This window comes from Schistocerca americana, chromosome 1 (assembly GCF_021461395.2).
Source record: "Schistocerca americana isolate TAMUIC-IGC-003095 chromosome 1, iqSchAmer2.1, whole genome shotgun sequence".
In the NCBI taxonomy this organism is placed as follows: domain Eukaryota; kingdom Metazoa; phylum Arthropoda; class Insecta; order Orthoptera; family Acrididae; genus Schistocerca; species Schistocerca americana.
The window spans coordinates 1129787673-1129806473 of NC_060119.1; the positions used below are offsets into that span (position 1 = coordinate 1129787673).

Genomic DNA, 18801 nt, shown 5'->3' on the forward strand with positions numbered 1-18801 from the left:
TGCAAAATATGTTTTATACTGCAACCGTTGTACCTTATATCTATGTTATACATTTATTACATTACAGGTGAAATCCCAATGGTTCACAATTAAAAACAGTGTCTTAAAATTCTTGGATGAATATAAACATTTTTTTATCAGAAAAGATTTTAATATGGTTGTAAAATTCTTTCCCTGCATACACCTTAAGAAGTCCGATGTGTGGGCTTCCATCTGTCATTTTTAGCCCGATGTTGTTCTTTCCTGGAAACTGTTAAATTTGTCCTGGTGTTGTGTTCATGTACATCATTGCACTTGATAACTTACGTGTAAAGAATAAATTTTTAGGTATTTGTGCTGCATAAACACATCACGACATGAATCTCTAAAGCACATACCATGTACAAGTCTTACAGCTCCTTTCTGTAGGAGCATTATTCTTTTTAAGTGTACATCAGCTGCACAGCATTACAGTTCAATCACATAACTAAGGAAGTGGTAAATTGTTCCATAATATACTATTTTTCAATGTTTGGCTCGATACTATCTTTGCAAGCTGGCTGAGAGGGTATAAGGTATAACTGACTTTTCCACATACAAAATTAGTGTGGTTATTTCATCACAGATTTTCAACAACATACATACCTAGGAATTTACAGCTTTCATTTTCTGTAGCTGAGATGTTGCATATATATGGGTCATTCAAAAAGAATGAGCCAGAGGCATAATTACAGAAACCAGTACCTGTACGTTAGAAGTATTGACCCTTCCTGTTGAGACACTTGTCCCACTGTGACACAAGGTGGTGAATGGCTGTCTCATAAAATTCCTGGGGCTGTGATGTTAACCAGTTCCACACGTAAAGCTGGACGTCATTGTCCGAGGTGAATCATTTGCCTCTAAGCTGACGTTCTTCTCTGACCAAGATAGTCTCCTTCTGATTCACTTCCTGCAGCACAGGACAACAGTGAATGCCCAGTATTACTCACAAATCTTGACGACCCTTTGCCAAGCGATCAAATTGAAACGACAAGGCAATCTCACCTGTGGGGTCATTCTGCTTTGCAACAATGCATAGCCTCATACGGCCAACATGCTCGTGGCACTCCTGCAAATGGGAGGTTCTCAGCCATCTTCCATACAGTCTGGACCTCTCTTCCTGTGATAAAGCCAGTTTTGGTCCACTTAAAAAGGCTTTGATTCATTTTTGACGACAACGTCCAGCTGTACATGTGGTAACTAGTTAACATCGCATCCCCAGGAATTTTATGAGACAGCCATTCACTGCCTTGTGTCACAAAGGGACAAGTGTCTCCACAGCCAGGGTCAATACTTCTAACATACAGGTACTGGTTTCTGCAATTATCCCTCCAGCTCGTTTCGTTTTGAACGCTCCTTATACATTATTTACATAGTTTTCATGAGAACCGCCCATTTGAAATACCAGTAATTGAGCTTTGGTGACATTCACCTTTAAGCCCTGGACTTTGAAGCACTTAATTACTTCTCTTAGACCACTAGTAGCAAAAGATTCCAGTTCCTTACATTCTCTCCCATATGCATAGCTTATTATATGGACATTAATGGACTGTGCAATGCCGTTTATATATATAGGGAGAGAAAGGATTGAGCTGTGAGGTACACCTTTTATAACCTTTTCACTAGTAGACTGAACATTCATAATTTTATCATCTAGCTTGAATGACAGTTTAGTGCATTGCTTATGATTCAGCAGGTATGTGGCTCGAGGATTCCTGGACTTCAGCTTTCTTTTTCAGAAGTAACCTATGGTTTACCGTGCTAAAAGCTTTTGTCAGGTCTAAAAATATACCTGCAGTCTACATCATCTGATCCAACAGACAGTAAACTTCTTGGAAGAACTGCATAAATGCTGTGGTTGTACTTAGATCTTTTCTGAAGCCATGCTGCAAATCTACAAGCAGTGTGTTTTGAGAAAAAGGCACTTAGCTGGGAAAGGGTAATACTTCCATATATCTTATTAAAGGTGGGTCTGGAAACACTTCCTTACTTCCCTTTTTATACACCAGTTTCACTACACTTATTTTTAGGACAGTTGTATACATATTGTCACTCATGCTGCAGTTAGTCAGGTAAGTAAGAGTTCAGAGATTCTTTTAAGCACACCCTACTAATAGCACTGGATATGCCATCCCATCCAGATGAAAATTTTTCTTTAGCATGCAACTGCCTTGCATACTTCCTGCTCATTCACTTCCACACGTTCAAATTCAGTACACCGAGTGAGGTGACATGGGATCTCTACCTGTGCATCTATAATGTGGGTTTACTGGTCAACAGAAATGAAGTAGTTATTAAAAATATTACATGTAGTTTCTGATTACATGCAGTATTTAGGCTTTTTTTTTTCAAAAATATTACATATAGCATTTGCGAGTTTTTCAATGTTACCAGCAAGACTTAAGCTGAATGGTTCAGTGTTCATCTCGCTAGGACATTTGCGGTACTTGCCAATCAGCTCCCATGATGTTTTACTTATATTGTCAGACTGTTCTATTGATTTACTGTTAATCTGCTTCCTTAGGTTAGCAATTTCAGTTTTAAAACTTTTCTTTGCCCAACTGTATTCTTCCTTAAAAGCCTACAGAGCAGTAGCTTTATAAAACAGGTTTAGATTGTATATACTCTGCCTGAGCCTAATGAGATTTCGTGGGAGTTCCCATTTTGGCAGTTTTAACTACCTTCTGGATTTCTCCGACTGGACAGCCATATTCATAATGCCTCACAAGGGTTGAGTACAACTCATTCAATTTGTCATCAGGCCCTTCCTTTCACCCGATACACATAATCATATTTCTCATTTGCTAATTTGTATTTAAGAATGTTAATGTTTAAGGTATTTAGAGTTTGTTTCTGTAGAACAATTTTCGTTATTTTTGGCACAGCTGAATTCATGCACTATCATCTTACAGAAGTGGTCAGAATAATGAAAATCTAAGCTACTGTAATTTACCTTATCTTTGACATTTTTGTTGATTACAGCATAATCCGTTCTAGTGGAGTATGTGACTGTCATTTTACTGTCACAGTTTACTATATTTATAAGATTATATGAGCTTAATACATCACTGAGTTTCAAGTTTACTCTACTATTTGGATTTGCATTTATTATAACCAATCACAAATGATTTTCTATTTTTGCAAACCACACATTCAATGCAGCATTTTGGTTCATTGTACACTTAGTCTGAAGTTTACTGCACAGAGTTAGGTAGGTGGATCTTACATCCACATTAGAGTAAGCTGAATTGGGTTGGTTTCAATTGTGTGTGAGAGAGGCACAGCCATTATTCTTCAAGATGGTTTAATTCATTTCTATGTTTATCATGTAACAATAAGGATCATTTTTGTCAGAGAATACATACCCTCTTATCTACAATTCTTGGAGCCACACAGTGTGAAGGGAGGACAGTCCTTTTAAGATGTAAAGAAATTAAACTGATTATTTATTTTTCCTGAAATACTCCTGCATGATGTCTATAGATAACATTGCTACAGTATGATTTCATTTGTTACAATCACAGCAGTCACTGCCTATTACTCCAAGTAATAGGGATGGTTGTCTAACCTGTTCAAAATAAGGGAATATCCATACATGCATTTCCACTTGTGACACTGAGTTGGTGGCCTATGGCATTCTTCCCCATCTACAATCAAGTTTCAGTGGGGGCAAAGACATGATAAAACAAAATGGTATATTCTCTCTGAGCAAGAGAAGACATTTGGAAGGCATCTTAGGAACAGTTCCGGCATAATGAAAAATTCAAATGTCCTATGGGATAATCAATAACAAGACCACCTCAAATGTTTACATACCATGTTTATTAGCAATCTAACAAAAACTGAATGAAGGTTTTCACCATACCAAATGTAGCCATTCCTGATGCTGAAATACTCTTCTTGTGTAAATATAATGTAACTGGATAGATAAAAAATCTACTCAACAAACAGCAGTGGGAGAACACACATACAAAAAAGGTTTTGCTTATGCAAGCTTTTGGTGCCAGTGGCTCCTTCTCCCAGCAGAATGCTTAAAGGGGAAGGAAGAGGGGTGACGTAAAAGGACTGGAGAGATTTAGGAAAAGGGGTACAGTTCAGAAAATTCACCAAGAACCCCAAGTCAGAGAAGGCTTACCGGACGGGATGAGAAGGAAAGACTGATTGTTGGGGACTGCATCAAATGAGATTTGAAAACCTGAGAGCTTAAAGGTAGACGACAGGGTAATATTCAATACACATATTTCTGCTAAAACATTGTGAAGGAATTATTAAGAGTGAAAAGCTAAGTGCATTCTATGTGATGGTGGAAGCAGAACGCCAAAAATAACGCAGGTCAGAAAATAAAAGATGCAGAAAACGCAAACACAGTGAAGAAAGGAGTAGTTACTGTGAAGAAATACTGAGACAAAAGAAATTACTGTAAATTAAGGTCACGTGGGTGGCGAGAACCAAGGAACTGCTGTACCGCTAGTTCCCACCTCCGAAGTTATGAGAAACTGCTGTCTGGGGGAGAGAATCCAGATGGTAAATTTGGTGAAACAGGTGCCAAGGTCATGACTGCCATGTTGTAGAGCATGTTCAGCAACAGGATATTGCATGTTGCCCTTATACACCCTCTGCCTATGCCCATTCATCCTAATTGATTACTTGGTGGTAGTCATGCCGATGTAAAAGGTCAAACATTGTTTGCATAACAGCTGGCATATGATGTGTCATTTACAGGTGGCTCTCCCTTCGATAGCATGTGTGTTACCAGTTACAGGGCTGCTATATGTGGTGGTAAGAGGGTGCTTAGGGCAAACCTTACAGCAGAGATTGTCACAGGAGTAGGAGCCATAGGGTAGGGAGATGCTTGCAGAAGGAGCTCCAGATACTCAAGAGTTTGGGAGGGTGACAAAAAGCTATTCTAGGTTTGGTGGGCAAAATCTCAGACAGGATGGATCTCATTTCATGGCATGATTTAAAGAAGTTGTGGCCATGTCAAAGCAAATCATGCCCTGAAATGAGATCCATTAAGGCCACCCATCTGGCCTTGATCCATTTCTTATGTCTGAGCATTTTTTCACAGTCCATTTTAGTTTTCTACATCTTGCGTTTTTTAACCTGTCAATTTTTTGCCGTCCCCCCCTCACACCTCTGTTACATTAAGGAGGCAGGTGGCAAAACAAGAGAGGAAGTGAAGAGATCCCAGCTTGCTATGTCACACACTGGCTCCTCCAAAAGTTTGCACAAATAAAACATTTTTTATGTGTGTGTTCTCCCGTTTCAATTACATTATATTGTCGAAAGTTGATTATTTTCTTTGTGATCTTCTTGTGTGAAGCAGGTCTCATCAGCAAACAAGACATGTGCAACTTCCTGGCAGATTAAAACTGTGTGCCGGACCGAGACTCGAACTCTGGACCTTTGCCTTTCACGCCAAGCGCTCTACCAACTGAGCTACCCAAGCATGACACACACCCCGTCCTCACAGCTTTACTTCTGCCAGTACCTCGTCTCCTAACTTCCAAACTTTACAGAAGCTCTCCTACAAACCTTGCAGGACTAGCACCCCTGAAAGAAAGGATATTGCAGAGACATGGCTTAGCCACAGCCTGGGGGATGTTTCCAGAATGAGATTTTCACTCTGCAGTGGAGTGTGCGCTGATATGATACTTCCTGGCAGATTAAAACTGTGTGCCGGACTGAGACTTGAACTCAGGACCTTTGCCTTTCGTATGCAAGTGCTCTGCTCGAGTCTCGGTCCGGCACACAGTTTTAATCTGCCAGGAAGTTTCATATCAGTGCACACTCCACTGCAGAGTGAAAATCTCGTTCTGTAAGACAAGTGCAAATCAGCAATACTTTGTTACAGAAGACCCAGATCCAAATGAAAAGCTGATACAAAATCATTTGGTACCCGTCCTAGCCTTGACATCCACGTGGCGTTTGCCCACAACGCTCGGCATACTGGTACTTGAGGTGTGCTCACAGTCTAAGTTCGTATCCTAGGCAACAGATAGGGACCCTATGCCTCCTCTCTAACATTTTCCGCTCTAGCCCTCCCTCATCCCTGAGGAAGTAACTAATAGTTCTGGAAGCTTTTATGTTTTCCTATCAGCAATACTGAACATTTTGCCTCCTGAATGAAAAGTGCTGGCCAGTAATTTTGTGTCTTATTAATTACTTTTATCGATAGAATTTTCCTTTGATGCAACAACATTAGCAGAAAATATTACACGAACCTTTCCCCTGAACTGTGTCCTCTCATTTGACTGAGCCTCACCACTGTTTGAAGGATGGTTAGATATTAGAGATACCGATAAAACTGTGCACTTGCAGTTTATGATATGAGTTATGTCTGCCAGAGAACTGCAGTTGACACAACTGAATACTTATCTTCAGTTTCCTCTAATCTACTCAATGCACAATAACGTCAGTGGCCAAAGGTATATCAAAAAAGTCCTTATACAAACAAATATATAAATGAGGAAAAGCCACTGTCACTTTATTCAGCACTCTCAACATTTACGCACAGAAATTCAATGTCTATAGAATGTGTGCCGCAAATAGACAAACTAACAAATATATTCAAACTCTTACTGATCTACTGCCCCAATGATTACACGTACTCTAAACGAACACTTTAAACAATATGTAAGGTAATATGGATTGCCTGACATAAAATATTTGTTCTAAAATTTCAATTGTTCCTCTGACTGTACTACATGGCAGACAAATTCATCATCCTTAGAAAACCAAATACAATTTAAATACTTCAGATCTTTTTCAAAAAGATAACAAGTATAATTTAATTCTCACTCAGCGCATCCCATTCTCATTCTTAGCCATCAGACACCCAAACAGACAAGTAAAATACATAAAACTCACTTTACAATCATATTGTAAAATCAATTGTAAAAATACAAGGATTGGTAACAATGTAGAAGCTGAAATAAGTGCTACAGCCAGATGAACTAGCCAGCCACTCTGAAAACATAGTGAATTCTTTTATTTGTAGAGGTGCTCATACATAACATAAAATATTCAAACAAGTAACACATTCATTTCACGGTCATACAAAATAGAGAGCTGATCAGCTGATAAACCAAATATTGGTTATCTCTTGTAACAGCATAAATCACATTCTGTTAAAACATGATGTACAGATATGAGTACACCTCAAAAATTACATACTAGTCTGTTCTATCACTGGAGATGGAACTTTTGCATCACAGGGAAATGATGGTTGTCGATGCACACAAAAACCAGGTGGGTAGAGCAGAGTCTGATTAGGGAAAATTATGTTATGGGGTCCCCCAAGCATTTGTCCAAGGCCCCTACAATTTCTTATATACCTTGATGATCTACCTTTGCCCTCCAACAAGGCAAGTAACTTCACAATTTTTGCTGTTTATACAAGCACTGTGACTGACAAAATATCTGGCACCATAGAGACTAAAGGCAACCAGTTGCTTGCAGATATTCTGAATTCATTCACAGTAAACTCACTTGCAACAAATCTCAGGAAAACAAATTACAGCCTGTTCCATACTGACCACAGAAGTATAGCATCCCCAGCAAAATAATAAGAAAGGACTTAAAAGACAGTATTTATAAAAAAAGAGACATTTAAAAATTGAATAATATACATTTTTCTCATGTATCCCTATTATAATAATTTCTCTGTGTAAGTTTCGAGGGCAAAGAAATATAACAAAATGATCTAAAGAGACAACAAGATACGCTCTTTTGTTAATTTTTTAGTCGTCTTCACTTCTTCTTTTGTCTTGCCTGTGTGTAGACGGACATCTTGCGAGTGCTGGCAAATGTAAGCATATTTTACACTAATTAAGCAGATAATATATTGATTTAATATTATTGTCCACTTTTAATTTGTAAGAGGTGATCCCGATTTCATGTCTGCCTTCCTTGAATTAACCTGCATTCGAGTAATTCACAGTGCAACAATCGCAACGGCTGATGCAGCCAACGACGCCATCACGTGGCAATATTAACTTATAAAAAATTTGCGAAAGCGGAAAACATGCCCGCTATTAACATAATATACATTTTTCTCCACAGCCGACCGACGTTGTAGAAAATACGTAGCTTTAAGATTCTTATTTTCAGTACAACAGCCGAGAGCCAGAACCAGGACTTTGACTATAATGCAATGGTTAACGGAGGTAAGAAAAAATACTCTCGAGCGTGTGTGGGCCACAATTGTCATTAATAACTAAAGATTTTTTGCTTTAAAGTGAACTGACTAGCCGAAGAAATTAATATGAAAAGTTTATTCCATTGTTCAACTTATATGCTCATGTTCTAAGATTCAGCGAGTCTAACGTTCATTAATGTAACAAATAATTTATACTGAAGATTAATATTGTTACAAAAGAGAACTTCACAGAGGTATTTAATTGTAAATCAAAATAAAATGAAATACCATTTTTATTAAGGCCCACCACGTAAGTCAGCACAATCAACGTTACCAACAAATAATATACACTCCTGGAAATTGAAATAAGAACACCGTGAATTCATTGTCCCAGGAAGGGGAAACTTTATTGACACATTCCTGGGGTCAGATACATCACATGATCACACTGACAGAACCACAGGCACATAGACACAGGCAACAGAGCATGCACAATGTCGGCACTAGTACAGTGTATATCCACCTTTCGCAGCAATGCAGGCTGCTATTCTCCCATGGAGACGATCGTAGAGATGCTGGATGTAGTCCTGTGGAACGGCTTGCCATGCCATTTCCACCTGGCGCCTCAGTTGGACCAGCGTTCGTGCTGGACGTGCAGACCGCGTGAGACGACGCTTCATCCAGTCCCAAACATGCTCAATGGGGGACAGATCCGGAGATCTTGCTGGCCAGGGTAGTTGACTTACACCTTCTAGAGCACGTTGGGTGGCACGGGATACATGCGGACGTGCATTGTCCTGTTGGAACAGCAAGTTCCCTTGCCGGTCTAGGAATGGTAGAACGATGGGTTCGATGACGGTTTGGATGTACCGTGCACTATTCAGTGTCCCCTCGACGATCACCAGTGGTGTACGGCCAGTGTAGGAGATCGCTCCCCACACCATGATGCCGGGTGTTGGCCCTATGTGCCTCGGTCGTATGCAGTCCTGATTGTGGCGCTCACCTGCACGGCGCCAAACACGCATACGACCATCATTGGCACCAAGGCAGAAGCGACTCTCATCGCTGAAGACGACACGTCTCCATTCGTCCCTCCATTCACGCCTGTCACGACACCACTGGAGGCGGGCTGCATGATGTTGGGGCATGAGCGGAAGACGGCCTAACGGTGTGCGGGACCGTAGCCCAGCTTCATGGAGACGGTTGCGAATGGTCCTCGCCGATACCCCAGGAGCAACAGTGTCCCTAATTTGCTGGGAAGTGGCGGTGCGGTGCCCTACGGCACTGCGTAGGATCCTACGGTCTTGGCGTGCATCCGTGAGTCGCTGCGGTCCGGTCCCAGGTCGACGGGCACGTGCCCTTCCGCCGACCACTGGCGACAACATCGATGTACTGTGGAGACCACACGCCCCACGTGTTGAGCAATTCGGCGGTACGTCCACCCGGCCTCCCGCATGCCCACTATACGCCCTCGCTCAAAGTCCGTCAACTGCACATACGGTTCACGTCCACGCTGTCGCGGGATGCTACCAGTGTTAAAGACTGCGATGAAGCTCCGTATGCCACGGCAAACTGGCTGACACTGACGGCGGCGGTGCACAAATGCTGCGCAGCTAGCGCCATTCGACGGCCAACACCGCGGTTCCTGGTGTGTCCGCTGTGCCGTGCGTGTGATCATTGCTTGTACAGCCCTCTCGCAGTGTCCGGAGCAAGTATGGTGGGTCTGACACACCGGTGTCAATGTGTTCTTTTTTCCATTTCCAGGAGTGTATTAAATTACGACGACCGACAGACGCGAGAGAAGCTTACAGGGGATTGTTATTGCACAGGAAGGGCAGCAAATACAGAGTGTAAACTATACAATAGTTGGCAGGCTTAGCTTAGAAAATTGTATCCTATAAATCCCGGACTGGCTGTGCTCAACAGTATTCGCCATCAGTATAACTTCCAATATCAGAGATATTTGTAAATCAAAGTCTGCTTATTCTGGTTATTTCCATTTAGTTGGCATAGTCCATATCAATTCAGGCAGGCTAGGAAAAAAATCTTACCTTCGTAGTCTCAGATGTTATTGAATTTAGCAGATCTGAAAATGAAGGACTAAGTAAGGAAGCTGTATTTTTTTGGCTTCTCCAAAAAAATTTCTTCTCCGAGACACAGCCCTCCAAAGATGACGCTGCACATACCATTTCGAAGAAGCGAATTTTCAAAAAAAATTTAAAATTCTGTATCTCTGTAACAGTTCTAGATATTTTGTTGGTGTTTTTTATTTGAAAGATAAATGCTTTATGATTACAAAGAAATCCTTCATTTGGACTTATCTGTCAATGTTCTTTTACTATACTGTTCTGAACTTTTTTATAATTTATGGATTTTTTTTTCAAAAATGCCAATCCATAAAATTTTGATTTTTTTTTTCTGTTGATTAGTACCATATAGTTCTACATTCCTTGAAAATGAGAGCTTCCATTTTTAGGTTTAAGAGGTTTTATAAACAATTGATATTTTTGCCATACATAAAACCTGTTTCATTACCACATTATCACGTAACAGGCTCATAAAAATCAAAACCTAGCCTTATTTAACATAATTTTAGTTTTGAAAGCTGAGTAAGAGACTCATTTTTCAAGCATTTTAAATGGTTCCAAAATGTACGTTGAAGATCCAAAGACTTAAAGGTTTCAGTTTATACAACTTCTGTGCACTCCGTTTTGTATTGAAATTAGCCTGTCAATGAACTAAAAATGTGTAACTTGCTTCAACATCTTCCTTTGATATAGAGTGATGCCTTCCTGTTGAACCAATAGGAATTGGAACACTTACAATCTTCAAAACATTGTGAACAGGAAGTGATCACTGATAGCAATGTTGCTGTCCTTCAGCTGGAAACCAGCCGTATTTGATCTGCAAAGATTATGTTTCGTAGCATGGTGCTTCAGCAGGCCTCCTACACCATCACAAGGCCCTTTCCCATGACCATTAGCACTGTATACCCAGTCAGTTGGCAAAAGCAACTTACTCAATTCAAACAGCTGGTAACAATTTTTAAAATGACTAGGAGCGACATCAGAAATAATGATGACCTTCTCTGCCTATGTTTGCAGTTGAAGAATTTTGTGCATTGCTAGCCAAGCATGTGCTGGGTCATGTTCTATGTTATCACTTATAACTGCAACACCTGCAGTCTTGTTTTGAAAATATGTCACTCCTGTAAAATTGAAACCTGGTCATTATTCCAATGATACCCTTGTACCTCTTGTGAGAGAATTACACACTAGTTCTCAGCAAAATCACAGTGAAGCACTAAACATAGTTCTTCAGCCTGTACGCACCCTTTCACTTCTACAATGTGTTGTTGTTGCAATTTCTTCGGATGCTGGTGTGTTACTGCTTTCACTGACCATTTACCAAGTTCAGTTTTCTTAATTAGTTTATTTTCCTCCCATGCCACATATGGACTTTCTGCAAAGTTATCTGCAATGTCTTCCAGGCCAAGTGTGTGTATCCTTTTCCAGGACAGTAACCACATTCTTGAAACAAACAAGTCTCTAGCTTTATGACACAGACTGCTAATAACTTCCACACCCAACCAAGGTGTCATATGTCACGTACTCCAGTAAGTTCTTCAAAGTTAACACACAAAGTTCAAAATCCGCACAGTACACACATAAACAGACATCTCTAGGTGGGTGTGGAACTACCCACTCAGGTCGTAGTGCATAAAATTTTGATCTTCCAATAAGTGAAGTTGTGTAGTTGCTCTTATAAATTGCAAAAGTTTCTTTAATACTGTGAGACATGTACCTCTTCACTGTCACAACTTTTTGACCTTCAACTGTTACAGTTATAGTGTCTTTTTAGTTGGCACTCTGGCGAGAACAGTCCCATTTATCTTCCAGATAAAATGAGTGAACTATTTGAACTGGAGTTGCTTCTACAGGATGACCATAATAGGGATCTGGTCTTCCAAAGACTCCTTTTACAGACCTCACATTTCTTGATTTGTCTGCCCTTTACTTTGATACTGATGGAACATAGTTCAAAATTGTTTGCTTTGAAAATGTATCTGGAATAATAGTTAAAACTTGCACTTTTTCACTTTAGGATGCACAATATTCAACAGCTGAATTGATATTTGTGAAAAATTCCTGGCAAGAAGTGCAAGAATGCTTTGGTTCTTTTCCTTCTGAAGATGCAATTCCTACTTTGAAGAGTGTGGTCAGTTTTGCTGTAGTGTATTCATCCACAGCTTTAGTTATTTCTCTGCACTTTCTTGATTCATAACGCTTATGACTCGACTTCACTGACCACGGTTTCTTAACAGGACTAACACCTAGTTGACTGATTCAGGGTATTTAATTCTTCCTCTACTGATGCAAAATCTGCATCATCTGCACCATGGGAAGCTTCACCTTGCTCAGATACTATCACTGTTGTTATTCTGTCAAAATATTTAGAACACAAGAAGTCGTCACTGGAAACATCTTCACTTTGAAACTGAGTCTTCAAATGAAAACACTTATTCCCAACCTGAAAAAGTTTGTGTTTTTTGTCTTATATAGCACTCTTTTATGGATATGAAAATAGTCAGCACACTTCACTCTCCTGTGGCCCAAGTCAGAAGACATTTCAAACAGTCCTTTCCATAAAACACAGTGCAATTGTGTTGACTGGCAAATTCTTCATGAAAACACAGAACTCACTGGATAGTCTCAGATTTCTTAGAAGCCTCTTCGGTAAACAAATTAGCACTGAACAACTACGATACAGAAACCTGACAAGAAACTACAACAAAGTGAAAGAAATATCTGCAACAGTGAAAGTGAAAAGAAATAACTGCAACAAAGGAAAGTGATAAGAAATAACTGCAACAAAGGAAAGTGATAAGAAATAACTGCAACAAAGGAAAGTGATAAGAAATAACTGCAACAAAGAAAGTGATAAGAAATAACTGCAACAAAGAAAGTGATAAGAAATAACTGCAACAAAGACAACAGAAATAAACATTGTAACAAAGAAATTAGTAAGAAGCAACTTCAGTGAAGAAATAAATTTACCCTTGGAAGTTAAAAAAATAATTTTATAAAGTAAAACCTGTCCAACTTAAAAGTGGAAGCTCTCCTTTACAGAGAATATAGTACTACATGGTACTAATCAACAGAAAAAAACTAACTTTTCTGGATTGGCACTCCTGGAAAAAACAAAAAAAAAAATTATAAAAAAAATTCAAAAGGCAACAGTAAAAGAAAGACAGACATGTCCAAATGGAGGATACCATTTTAATCATAAAGCAATTATATTTCAAATAAAAAAACTCTAACAAAATATCTAGAACTGTTAAAGAAAGACAGCATTTTAAAAAAATTTCTGAAATTTACATCTTCAAAATAGTCTTTGGAGACCTGTATCACAGGGCAGGAATTTGTTTGGAGAAAACAAAAAATTATGTGTTTCTCACTTACTCCTGAATTTTAACATATGTTAAATTAAATAACATCCAAGACTATGAAGGTAACCCCCCCCCCCCCCCCTCCTGAAGTGATACGGATTATGCCAGTTATGGAATAACTTCCTGGAGCAAATCCCAGCATAAAAATAATTATTTATGATGCAGGAGGTCACCAGAATTAGGTGTATAGCACCCCCAACACTAGAAGGAAATTATACCTACACTGTGGCAGAAGAATTTGTCCAGTTTAGAAAGGATTAAAATACATCAGCACCAAAATCTTTAACGCATTTCCAAGTAAAATTAAGTCCCTATGAAACAATAAATTATTCAAGAGTAAATTAAAAAAGCTTTTGTTTGAAAACACTGTTTTCTGAAAATGAGTCTTTTTTTACAAAGAACAAATAGGTCATTTCTCACACACTTCTATTTGTTGTTCCTGCACCAATTTTACATTTTATTTTAAACATCACAACTTAAATGAAAATATTAAGTAACACAGAAAATAATGGAAGTAACATACAGAAAGAACAGATAATGAATGTATTCCAAAACAGCTGCTACAGTACATTGCCAAAGGGAGGAGTAACATCGGTAGACCTGAGAGAAGATGGACGGATCAAAAAAGTCACAGCAGACCAATTGATCTAACACTTGACCGAGAATAAGATTGAAGAAGAAGATTTCAAACATTTTGTTTATATCTTACAACACATAATACCATTCTTTTCTACTAGTTTAATCAATATGAATCTCTATATAAACCCTTAATTATAGTCTGCAAAACATAGTTAGATCCCATCTTATCTATAAGTGAAATGATAAACAATTTGTATGCAAATGATATAAATGTAAATGAAGTAACTGGGTGGATAAAAAATCTCCCGTTCCATAAATGACACGCATGTAATAAAATAAATGTTTTGGCTTGTTCCACATCCTTGCATCTACATACACTTATGAATCTGTGGAATTTGCATCCCAAATAAAGAATTTAAGGCATGCAAGCGAATGACACATTACATCACAGTATTTCCCACACAGACACCCTTAACTATTTCACCTCATTTCTAAATATCCTGGCACCCCAAACAATGAATTATCTGCCACTGCTGCCAACCTAATTCTGTAATCATTAACACCTTTAATGATTTTAAGACACAATGGTCAAGCTGATCTATATGGCAACTGTGCGTCCATATTCAAGGTAGGGCTACACAAAAGCCTTGCAGTACTTCACCATACAAGTTTGGTCTGGTATCATGAAGAGTAATTGAGTCATGTTCATATGTATTCAATGAGTTTTTGCTTCTAACCCGTAATTCATCAGGTGTGACTATCGTTATATAGACCCACAAACTGAAAGAAGTTTTAAAACTGAGAACAGTATTTCCACATTTCGAGTGCAAGTAAGTTAAAAAGGTAAAAGAACAATGGAAATTCCTGGACATAATAATATGCAAAATAAAGGAAAGGTAGCCCCTATATCTGACTGCTTTGTAGTACATAGAAATACACAATAGAAGACCGTATTTACACACTAGGCAAAGGTAATAGGAATTGTTAAACAGATTTCAGTGAGAAAAATTTACAACTTCTGCTACTTGCCACTAATCAAATCATATTATCAGTTGCAAGTGCTGAGAGTCGTCGTAAACCTGGAGAAGGAATAAAATATAGCAGTTACCCACAAACAAGAAACACAAGAGGGAGAGACTGAACTGTGGATGTAATGCCATTAATGGCTGCAGCAAATATTGTTACGCTTGAAATAAATCTGTAAAAGATATCATTCTCTTCCTCACATCTCTGCAAAAATGTATCACACACCAATATATGCACACAAAAGACTTTCTGAAGATGAATACAGGTGCAAACAACCCCATTTGCAGAGACTTCTAAGCTACAAATAGTGTTGTAGGTGCTCTCAAGAAAACTACACCTAAAGGATGTTGTCAGTTGTATTTTAGCCTCCAGTAGCACAAGGTAGCGAAGAACTTTATATTGAAAACAGTCATGCAGATTTCTTTTTTGTAGTATTCTGTAGTATTCTGTAACAAGCTGTATTGGAATCAATCACTGCTTCCAGAACCTCCTACCATATGGAGAAAAGGTATTTCTGTTCCGAAGTGTTGGAATGCTGGTGGTGATCAAAGTAAAGTACCCTGCCATATACAGTATAGCCGATATCTTTGCAGTGAAATTGTGTCGACAAACACCTACTACAGTAAAGCATTATAGGTGACCTGGATTGCTTGCAAAAAATTGTCTATATGGCAATCCCATATCTTTGTAGAGTCAGTGAGCCATGAGTCCAGAAATACTTCCAATGACCTCTTTCTGCCCCTCTGATTGTTCTTGAAGCCTTTGTCCTCACAATCCTCTGCAGAAGTTCAGAATTTGAACTGTTATGGAGCCTCATGACTGACCTTTGTAGCACAATAATATTAGTCACACTACCCAAGACATGCACCGCTGCCCCTGAAGTTCACTTGAAGAATCTGGGATACATGTATCAGTGATGCAGAGGATAACACTTACGGTCTGATCTACACAATCCTTGGGTACTCTCTCTGTGTTTTAAGAAACTGCCATTTGTCTGCACAGCATTCATTTTGCTCAGCTGAGCATGCATCATCATGGTGTGACTTGATAGGTCACTCAAGTTGACCTCAACATGCAACACACAGATGTCATATTCTGTGGTAACTGGCGTTTTATTGTCTGATGGGTTTCACTTAGCTTTCATGGCACTACTTCATTTTCCGTACTTTTCCCTTGTGACTCAATGGCACTGTTGAGGCCAACGGACGTTATTTTCAGCTGTTGCCTTCCTAATGGTGTCCCTATTTCATAAGTTGAGGATTTACTGATCACTGGAGCTGATTTGGAATCAACTGCAATTTTTGTGTATTTGAACTAGGGTATGTTTGTGTTTGTTGCCATATATGGATTATTTTTTATCAATGCTTTTATTGGTGCCAACAATGGTTATAAAAACATGTGGGGCTGGAGATACTTTTAATCTTTCTTGCCTTGGGGTATCACATAAAATTATAAACTTTCAGGCTTTTTTTCTTTTATCTTCCAGGAAGAGATGAAATTTTCTGCTGCACACTGCATGTATGGGAGTCTGAGACGTATGGTGTTACATTTAGTCTAATAAATCCAGATGTAATATAATCTGAAAATGTGGAAATTTTAATGTCAATGTAAATGAAACTCTTATCTCAAAAGCACTACCTACCTGACACATTAAATTGCGCACTTCCATTTATTTGTTTATCTGACACTGCCCCCGTAAAGCTCTGCAGTGTCACTGCATATAATATCACTGTATGTTACCACACCTTTGTTAAAGTTGAAGACATGATGCAGTTCTGCTATAACTTAGTACTTTCTCCCCATTGATTGACAACCTTTTGCAACATCACAGTTACAAAAATCAGTTGGCAGTTTCTTAATGGATCTTAGGGGCTTGGACTATGCTTTAAGGCCCTTTCCAATATAGGAAGATAAAAAAACTCTCTGAAGTACCTTCCTTTCAGTAGTTCACTGACTTTGTTGAATGAGTCATCTCCAGTGCTCTGTTACGTGTTCCTTTTAAGCATACAATGAGAGTCTACAGAGTTTGCAGACTTCCTAAACTGCTACCCCCACCTTGCTGCTTCATGTTGCACTGAACCAAATGAAAGTCTATATTCATGCATGAAAGTGCTACCACTGATATACAAATGGTGTTGAGAGAAGCTGAAGCATTCCCTCACAGGTATGCTTCAAAGCAAGGAAGACATCTGGAACGGTGCACTCCGTAACTCCTGCAGTGTGCCTACAAAGATGATTTCAAGAAAAATGAAGGCAGAATACGGCAAATTGATGCAAAGGACACAAGAGTGTTTTAACTAAACATTGACAATGTAGGAAAAGATAGATTGCTACTTACTGTAAAGGGGACATCAAGTTGCAGACAGGCACAATTAAAAGACACTCACATAAAGAGAGAGAGAGAGAGAGAGAGAGAGAGAGAGAGAGAGAGAGAGAGTGTGTGTGTGTGTGTGTGTGTGTGTGTGTGCGTGTGTGTGTGTGTGTGTGTGTGTGTGTGTGTGTTTTACTGATGAAGGCTGCAGCTGAAAGGTTTATTTGAGTGTCTTTTAATTATGCCTGTCTGCAACTTTACGTGTCTTTACAGTATGTAGCACTCTGTCTTTTCTTACATTGTTAATATTCCTACCTGGAGACTCCATTGTTTAACTGAACATTATAAATTGAAGCTGGGTCTTTCTGACATAAGAAGTAGAGATTATCAAAACAAGAGCAAACCTAATACTGCATAACACAAAATATGCTGTACTTCAAAGGAATGTAGAGCACTAACAACACTGAAGGAAATTACAGAAGAAAATAAAAAATCTGCTTTCACATTATCACAGTAGTGCCAAGAAGGATACATCAATGAGACCTCGAATAGAAGTGGTGTTGGTAGTGAGGATGCATATGTACCAAAAGTATAATATGACAGACTTTGGTTCACCATTATCCTCGAATCATTGAGTAGCTTATCAACTCTTGGAAGACGTAATCGTTTTTCTCATCACGGCATCCTCTACGCTAATTTCTGCTGCACAGGGTTTAGCAGTAACCAGTGACTTTCCTCACTCATCATCAATCAATTTGAAATAAGTATTCATCCTACAAAATTAGTTATTTTAGAAGAAATGTCATGCTTCCCCTCACCTCCCGTCTGATCAACAATTTCTTCACCCATAACGACTGGTTTCTTGTTTTCAAGTTGTTCACTGCCATGAGATATAATGCAGCAGTGCAGAGAAAGCAAGAATTGCTAACTTCCTTTTAGCACTCGACGACACGACTCCCTTATCTCTGTGCGCACTGCAGTGTCTACAAAGGTGCACCTTGTGGCATGTCAAACCAATCACAGCTTTTCCCATTCACTTCAGCATGTGCTTTATTGTGTCGTTTAAGGAACATGTGAATGGGCACTTACTGCCCTACAATGATTGTCTTCTCATTCCCACAAGAAGCTAAAACAATTAAATTTAAACTCAGATGGAGTTCCGCATGCCTGAGCAAGCCTAATTCAGCTTAAGTGTAGCAGGTGCTACAGAGGTATCTTGTTAATATCTGTTTCATCTCAACAATCATCCAGACCATTAGTACGTAGTCCAAATGGATA

At 39.0% G+C, this 18801-nt stretch overlaps 1 protein-coding gene across 1 annotated transcript in view; it reads right to left on the reverse strand.

The window, feature by feature from the left end:
• The window catches only part of LOC124619168 (WD repeat and FYVE domain-containing protein 3), a 297546-nt gene that overhangs the window by 255181 nt on the left and 23564 nt on the right, over positions 1-18801 (reverse strand). The window lies entirely within an intron of this gene.